This window comes from Octodon degus, unplaced genomic scaffold (genome assembly GCF_000260255.1).
Source record: "Octodon degus isolate 3935 unplaced genomic scaffold, OctDeg1.0 scaffold00014, whole genome shotgun sequence".
NCBI classification, from domain to species: domain Eukaryota; kingdom Metazoa; phylum Chordata; class Mammalia; order Rodentia; family Octodontidae; genus Octodon; species Octodon degus.
This window is the reverse complement of record NW_004524590.1, coordinates 13,806,379-13,815,617: the sequence shown is the minus strand read 5'-3', so window position 1 is coordinate 13,815,617 and position 9,239 is coordinate 13,806,379.

Sequence of the window (9,239 nt, the reverse complement as noted above, 5' to 3'; positions counted from 1 at the left end):
AACCCTAATGCTGCACCATCAACAACTAGAAAAGGAAGAGCAAACCAAACCCAGAGCCCAAAGACGGGAGGAAATCATAAAGATTAGAGCAGAAATTAACTCAATTGCGACAAAGAAAACAATTCAAAGAATTAAAAAAGCAAAAAGCTGGTTCTTTGAAAGATTAAATAAAATTGATAAACCCCTAGCTAACCTCATAGAACAGAGGAAAGAAAAAATTCAAATAAAAGCAATAAGGAATGAAAAGGGTGTAATAACAACAGACTCAGTGGAAATTTAGAAGATTATCAATGGTTACTTTGAGAATATTTACTCTCACAGAATAGAAGACATAGAAGAAATGGACAGTTTTCTAGAAAGGTACAAATTACCACAACTGAATCAACAAGATATAATCACTATCAATAGCCCAATAACAGCCAATGAAATACGAGATGTAATTAAAAACCTACTGGTAAAGAAAAGTCCAGGTCCGGATGGATTCACAGATGAATTCCACAAGACATTTACAGAAGATGTAGTCCCTATTCTCCTCAAACTCTTCCATGAAATTGAAAAGAAAGCAATCCTCCCAAAATCATTCCTGGAGGCAAGTATTATATTGTTACCAAAACCAGGGAAAAGATGCAACTAAGAAAGAGAATTACAGGCCAATCTCCCTCATGAACATAGATGCAAAAATCCACAATAAAATATTTGCAAATAGAATACAGAAAATCATCAAGATGATCAAACACCGTGACCAGGTAGGATTCATCCCAGGGATGCAAGGATGGATCAATATTTGAAAATCTATCAATGTAATACACTATATTAATAGAACGAATACTAAAAACCATATGATCATCTCCATTGATGCAGAAAAGGCTTATGACAACATCCAACACTCATTGATGTTCAAAGTCCTACAGAACATTGGAATAGATGGCCTCTACTTCAATCTGCTAAAAGTCATTTATGAAAACCCAATGGCTAACATAATCCTAAATGGGGAAAATCTGAAATCTTTTACTGTTAGATCTGGTACAAGACAAGGATGTCCTCTATCACCACTCCTTTTCAATATAGGTCTGGAATCATTAGCTACAGTCATGGAGAAGAGAAAGAAATAAAAGGAATAAGAATAGGCAAAGAAGAATTTAAATTATCTTTATTTGCAGATAAAATGATACTTTACTTGGAAGACCCAACGACTCCACCAAGAAGCTGTTAGAATTAATAGAGAAATTCAGTAGCATAGCAAGTTATAAAGTCCATACCCAAAAATCAATAGCATTCCTGTACACAGACAACAAAAACACTGAGAAGGAAATTATAGAAACAATACCTGTTACAATAGCACTGAGGAAAATGAAATACCTTGGAATTCTTCTAACTAAGGAACTCAAAGATCTTTTCAAGGAAAATTACAGTACTCTTAAAAAACAGACCGTAGAGGTTTTCAGAAAATGGAAAGTTATTCCATGCTCCTGTGTAGGAAGAATCAACAATGTGAAAATGACCATACTCCCAAAATTGCTGTACAGATTTAAGGCAATCCCTATAAGACTATCACAGACATATCTCACAGACATAGAGAAATCACTCCTAAGATTTATCTGGAACTGGAAAAGACCTAGATTAGCAAAGGCAATTCTGGACAATGAAGACATGGCAGGAGGCATTACAATTCCTGACTTGAAATTATACTACAAGGCTACTGTGATAAAATCAACATGGTACTGGCATCAAAATAGACCTGAGGATCAATGGAATAGATTTGAAGACACTAAAGCCCCTACAAAAACACTCAGCCACCTTATCTTTGACAAAGGGGCCGAACATACTCACTTGAAGAAAGAAAGCCTCTTTAACAAATGGTGCTGGAAAAACTGGCTCTTTACATTCCGAAAACTCAAACGTGACCCAGGTCAATCATCATGCACTAAACTAAAGTCAAAATAGATTAAAGATCTAAACATTAAAGCAGAGACACTAAATCTCCTGGAAGAGAAAGTAGGAGGAACTCTTGAAGACATAAGGGTAGGCAAAGAGTTCATGGACAGAAATCAAATTGCACGGGAAGCAGTTCAAAGAATTAACAACTGGGACCTGCTCTTACTGAGAATTTTTTTTCACGTCAAGCAAATTACCAACAAAGTGAATAGGCAACCCACAAATTTGGAAAAACTCATGACAGATAAGTACTCAGACAAAGGTCTGATCTCTAGAATCTATAAAGAACTAAAAAGAACTAGGTCCCCAAAATTTAAAGACCCAATCCAGAAATGGGTATCCGAGATGAACACACTCTTCTCAGAGAGAGAAATTAAAGAAGCGAACAAATATATGAAAAAATGCTACACATCACTATCCATTCATGAAACACAAATTAAAACCACATTGAGATATCATCTCACCCCAGAAAGAATGGCTATCATAAAGAAATCACCCAACAACAAATGTTGTAGAGGCTGTGTGGAAAAAGGAACCCTTCTCCATTCCTGGTGGGAATGCACACTGGTGCAACCATTAAGGAAATCAGTATGGAGACTCCTTAGAAAACTTGGTCTTGAAATCCCATTTAAACCAGCTATTCGTCTACTGCGAATTTTCCCGGAGGATCTGAAATCATCATATCATAGTGATATATGTGTGCCTATGTTTATAGCATCCCAATTTGTGATAGCCAAATCTTGGAAACAAACAAGATGCCCATAACCAGAGGAATGGTTGAAAAGATGTGGTATTTTTACACAATGGAGTATTATTCAGCAATTAAGAATGAGAAACTCCAAGCTTTTATATTGAAGTGAATGCCACTTGAACATATACTCATAAGTGAAATAAACCAGGCACACATGTGTAAATATCTTATAGTCTCCCTAGTATAAGAACTGAAAAGAAGAAATACAAATAGAAAGATATAATACAAGTAAAAGGAAAGCAGGATCTCAAGGACTAACTAATCAAGAGAGGGAAAGGAAAAGAACTAGGAAACATGACAATGTCAAGCCATACATTTATATGTAGAAGACGAGCAAGGCACTGATCCTGAGAATCTTCGGAAGATTTTTTAATCTAGCAGTTAAATGGAAAGATTCTCACCCTGACTAACTGTACATACTGATACCTGTGAAATAAGCTACTGTACTGCAGATGGTAATTTGTAATAGTAGTTTCATGTTTGAAGTGCCTAGCATTCTGGTATTCTGAATATGGGCTGCTTATCATGACATTCCATTTGCTGCTATAATGTCTCTTGGGTAGGTGGATGTTCAAGAAGAAGGGGGTGGTGAATGAAAGCAAAAGACAGGAAAAGGGATATTGTGTGACTGTCCTGCTTCAAGGTTGTATATGGTGAGATTTTTGGATATGTGCAACCATGAGAAGTATATAATTCTTTATGCCTATTCTTAAAATATATTCTAATTTTTAAATGTTTTTTTGTCATATTCTGCAGGGACATAAAGTTGAACATATCAATACTTGATGAAAAATACCTGTTCCATATTATACCTAAAATGTTTGATATGCAGACAGATAGTGAGGTCAAGCTTAACACCCTAAGCTTTTTGATAATAACAAAAAGCTTGTCTTCTGGATGGTTAACAACCTAAGTTTGCAGACCAAAATTAGAGAAAAAGAAGGGCTGCAAGGAAAACTTAACATTTGGCCCTAACCTAAGGTCAATTAAGACTCAGGACATATAAGAACTTGTACTGTAATGTCATGTAACTCAGTAGTGTCCCAAATTTTCTAATCAAGGGGATTATGGGGCCAAAGAGGAAAGTAATCAATGAAGTAGAGTGTGCCTAAGGAGAGTCACATGGAGAGATAACATTCTCTCAGGTCCTCACAGAGAGCACATTGGCCAAGCAATGGCTGTGACTCATCCACATGGCTGATGCTGACAAAGGTTTTACAATCTGAAGTGCAGGATCTCAGGATAAATCCTGAGGGGATTTCACTGACCTTATCAGACCCAAAAACTACAACTCTTGTTGCATCGGTCCTGCTTTACCTTGGTCTTAACCACCCAGCAGAAAAGTATAAAAACAAAATATAAGAAGTAAAGCCATGCTGTTATGTTGCTCTATAGGGCACGCAGGTCAACAATTTCTGACATTGCCAGTCAAGCAGAAGACCCAATACTATTTTGGACTACTGGACTCTTTTACAATATTTTGCTGAGTTTACACACCTATAATATTCAAATTTTGGAACTTAACAAAATGAAGGGGATACAGATGAATGTCCATTTTGTATCTGTGTATTCAAAATGGTTAGGATAGACATATTGTTACATTCTCTTAATGAATAAAGGGATTTGTTCTAATGGTGTTTGTAAATAGGATCTCAAGTCATTGCTATTTGTTTCTCAATAAAATTAAGCAAAAAAATATGGATTCTGCTCACAGGTACAATATTTTAAAGGCAAAACCATTTTCTAAAACAAAGCTCCCTCAATAAATCTTTGTTGAAGAAAGCTGATGATTTTCCTACTCTGCATCAGATTACAGGTCAGTTTCACATTTTGCCTGTACTCCAGATGTCTCTACTCCTTCATTGTTTGCACTTATCTCAAACTCTTTGCTACAACTGCTGCTGCATCCCTACCCTTTCCCTTTTTCCACACTGTAGCAAAATGTACCTCTCCACTTTCTCTTTTAGCACTTAAAGTCTTTTAGCACCCTTCTTGAAAACACAAAAAAATGATAATCTGGAATAAAACATGACACTCTACCTGCAGTCCTAAACTGCCATCCTGTTACCAGTTACCTCACAAATAAGCAAGTAAAATATTATGTTTTCCTGGAAATGAGCCTTGTATTTTCCACAGGGTAGTTGTTCTGTTGGACTAAGAACACATATTACTATGTCATGTATACTTATGACTTAGTCCTAATATCTGATTATTCTGTTTTTTGTATTTTAATGCACAGTAATCCCATCTTACATTATTTCTGTTGGACATTGTCTTTATAATGATGCACAAAAAATATAGTGCACCTCCATGAGCCCATCTTTTTTCTTCAACAAATAACAACATTCTACTATTCTCTTGTTAACTGGCCTATGTATATCTTGTTTTAAATGTCTTACACTCATAAATACTTAAAATATATTCCGTGCTTAGACTTGATGTTTGGCACAGACACATAGGGGCAAAATTTCTTTATGTATTCCACACATCACTGTGTTAAGCAAGGGGTCAACTATTCTGTTTAAATTCAAACTTTACCAATGCAAGACAAGCTTTACTCATTTTCATTGCATTTTGAATAAGGAGTAATTCAAGATGGAATCAGCATTAAGGTAACCATTTTATCATGGGCAAGTTCTTCAAGTCCACATTCAGAATATCACAGATATTGTTCTGTTCATTATAGAGAATCTTGAAGCATATTGATCAGAGTCATGATCAAAATTCCATATAATTATTTGTTCATTTTAAACAAAGAATAATTGAACTTGGGCAGTTTTCTTCCTTCCCCAGGCCCTTCTTGACAACACAACAAATGATTATCTGGAATAAAACATGACACTCTACCTGCAGGACCTACTTTGACAGATGGAGCTGCGTTTAAAACCTTCATGTTGCCAGTTCCAATAAAGGAAAAGTACACAAAATCCAAGTCTAATGGGAAAGTATTTAAATTTGAAAGAGTCAGGTAAGCATTATAGTGATGAAAATCATCAATCTCCTCAGCCACATGGAGCAACATTTCCTTGGAGGTTGGTTAGAATCATCATGGCTGTGGCTGGCGGCCAACTCTACCTGTGCAGGTAGCTTGAAGTTTGGGGATTTTGAGGAGTTTTCACTTAGTTTAGATGAGGGGAACCTGTCAGATGTTTTAACTGTGTTGGGCTGGTGGGTGTATAACAGCTGTTTTTTTTTTATTGGAAAGTGAGGCATTCTACAGCAATGGGACTGCCCTGGGCTTAATGATCAGAGATTCTATTAGATAAAGGCAATCTGTTGACATTGCAGTAAAGAATAAGGTCTTTTTTCCTATTTTCTTCTTTCTTTGTTTAATTAATTTTATTGTGATACAAGTAGCAAAGAGAGCGTTTCAAAACCAATTAATAGGACAGTTTCAATAATTAATACACCGCATATTGTTGTCTTCATAGTGGTTAAGAATAAGGTCTTGGATGGCTTGAAAAACAAAAACAACCTCTATCTTAAATTTCCAGGTTTAATTCCTATGGATTTTTGGTCCTATATCAAATTGAAAGATTTACAAAAAATACTCTGTAAAGATTTATAAACCATTTTGTCCTCAATCTGATTTCAACTGGCTTCTGTACCATATGGAGATAGTGTTAATTTTGGTGTCTTTGGTGTCTTTTAAAGCAAAGAACGATGTTTCACTGTTTGTGCCCTCTCAGTGCTCTTTGTTTAGGACCTGGGCATCACAACTTTTCAGCACAATGCCCACAGTGATTTATAATTCTTGGCAATAAAATGAATAGAGCAAAGCATTTATTATCGCAACTACCTTAAATATATAGTTAAGTGGTGTTAAATATATTCATAATGCACTCCTTCCATCTTTCTCCATAACTCGTCGTTATTTTTAAATTTTTATTCATTTTAATGAGAAAAAAGATAAAATACCAATGAGTTTTAAAACAGGTGAGTAGGATGTTTATAATAATTAATGTATTGCATATTGTTATCTTAGTAGTAGTTATTCAGAGTACAAGATGCAGACATGATATCTTGTCTAAACAATATTAGTACAAAGTTTTATTCTCAGTGAACTCAGAGAAAGGAGCTGAATATCTATCCTAACTCTCTTGTGTGTACATGTATATATTTTCCCTCTCTGTTTTACTCACAACAAAGCTGTCTTTATTTATACTTTTGTGAAGTTAGTAATGCATAATACTAAGTTGCCCAGCACTGACAGCAAACTTAACCAGACAGGATGTCACCTCAAGAGTAAGGTAGCTTGTTTGCTTTAGGCACTGGGCCAGGTCCCACCTACATATATTTAATTGATTTCCAAACTTCATGGTCCCAAAATATCTGCCTTTTTCATTTTGTTTTGTCAGAGATAGGTGTTCCAATGCAGTTAGAGAAGCTGCATTTGGAGAAGTTTTTAAAGAACCTTTTCATACGTGAAACCAATCTAAAGATTATAGGCACTAGAATTCAGCTAAATGAACCAATACAGTCCAATATTCCATAACAGTAGTTAGATTTTAGCACAACGTGCAAATTTCTGAAGTACTTGACTTGAGCTTTTCACAGCTGAGCATATTAATATAGCTTTACTTTTTACACCCCGTGATTACATTTTTCTGCTGGGTAGTTAAGACCAAGTTAAAGTAAGACTTATATAACTAAAAATGTAACTTTGTAGCTGACCAGGTCAGTCAAATTCCCTCAGGATTTATGCTGAAACCATGTAGAACACCTTGTAGATCTTTTGTCAGTGTCAGCCATCTTGAGGAGTCATGGCCATTGCTTGACCAATTTGCTCTCTGTGAAAGCCTGAGTGAAATTTTTCTCTCTAGGTGACTCTCCTTAAGCATGTATAATGGTTGATTACTCTACACATGGTTGATTACTTTCCTCTGTGGCCCCATATTCTCCTTGATCAGAAAATTTGGGACACCGCTGAAATATGGGATGCTACAGTACAAGTTCTATTATGTCCTGAGTCTTCACTAACCTTGAAGTGCTAGGGCCAAAATATGGGCAATACTTGTAGCCCCTCTGCTTCTCTAATTTTTGGTCTGCAAACTTTAGATGTTAATCATCAAGAAGAGAGGCTTCATAATATTATTATCCTGTAACAGAGGCAGTTGAGCTTAATATCACTATTTGTCTGAATATCAAATGCCTTAGGCATAACATGGAACTGCTAATTTCCAGTAACCATGCATATTCAAAAATTAAAATCCCTTTAGAACGTGAAAAAACCAATTGCACATTTTTACACAGAAATTGAGAAATAAAACCATACCATATACTATATTTTAGCAGTACAATCCTATGACATTTTTTCTTGCCTTTTGTTTTCTTTTATTATCTTTTTAAAAAAATATGTTAAAGAGAATATAGCAATAAATGGTATGGCATTAGAAGAAGAATGCATTTAGAAGACCAAAAATGGCAGGTATTTCAAGCACAGTTTTAGTATTATACATTGCTATCTTCAGTGTAGTTGCTTAGTTCATAGATATTAGCAATGTAGACTTAGTCAGTTTGAGAATTCTGCCTATTAAATATTAGTTTCAAAAACCTGATGGAGATTCTTAAGACCATTGCCCTAATCATCTCATTTAAATAAATGAATGATTTTGTCCATGTCATACTTCCTAACTTTTTTTTTTCCTTTCTCTCTTTTCATTGTTTAAACCTCAAGTTCTCACTTCCCACTTAACTGTGTTATAACTTTCAATTATTACTTCATGTTTTTAGATCTTACACTAGGGAGACAATATGATATTTACACATGGGAGTTTGGTTTAATTAACTTATGAGTATATCTTCAAGTTTCATCCACTTATATATGACAATTTTGATTATTTTTCTTTATAGAGGAGTAGTACTCCATTGTATAAAAATACCACATTTTTTCATCCATTCTTCAGGTGACAGACATGTTGTTTGCTTCCAAGATTTGGCTATCACAAATTGTGCTGCTATACACAAAGGCACATATATCACTATGATATGATGTTTTCACTTCTTTTGGGAAATTTTCCAGAAGGGGTATAGCTGGATTGAATGGGATTTCCAGTCTTAGTTTTTGATACATCTCCACAAAGATTTCCATAATGGCTACACAAGTCTACATTCCCAATATCAGTGGAGAAGTTTTCCTTTTACGCACAGACTCTCCATTTGTTTCTGGCTGATTACTTTATTATAGCCATTCTTTCTGTGGTGAGATCGTATCTCAGTGTTGTTTTAATTTCTGTTTCATGAGTGGCTAGTTGATGTGGAGGCTTTCTTCATGTATTTATTTGCTTCTTTTATTTCTTTTTTTTTCTTTTCAAAGTTTTATTGATAAACATATAGCACTGAGACAGTTTCAAATCAAATCGAAACTACAGTTTCAACAAATAATACACTGCATACATTCTTCCTAGTGGTTAATTGCTGTACAAGATGCACACTTGTGATCCTACTTACAAACACCATTAGAAAAAATCAATCTATTCATTAAGAGAATGCAACTATATATCTATCCAACCACTTTGAATACACAGATACAAAATAGACATTCATAGTTATA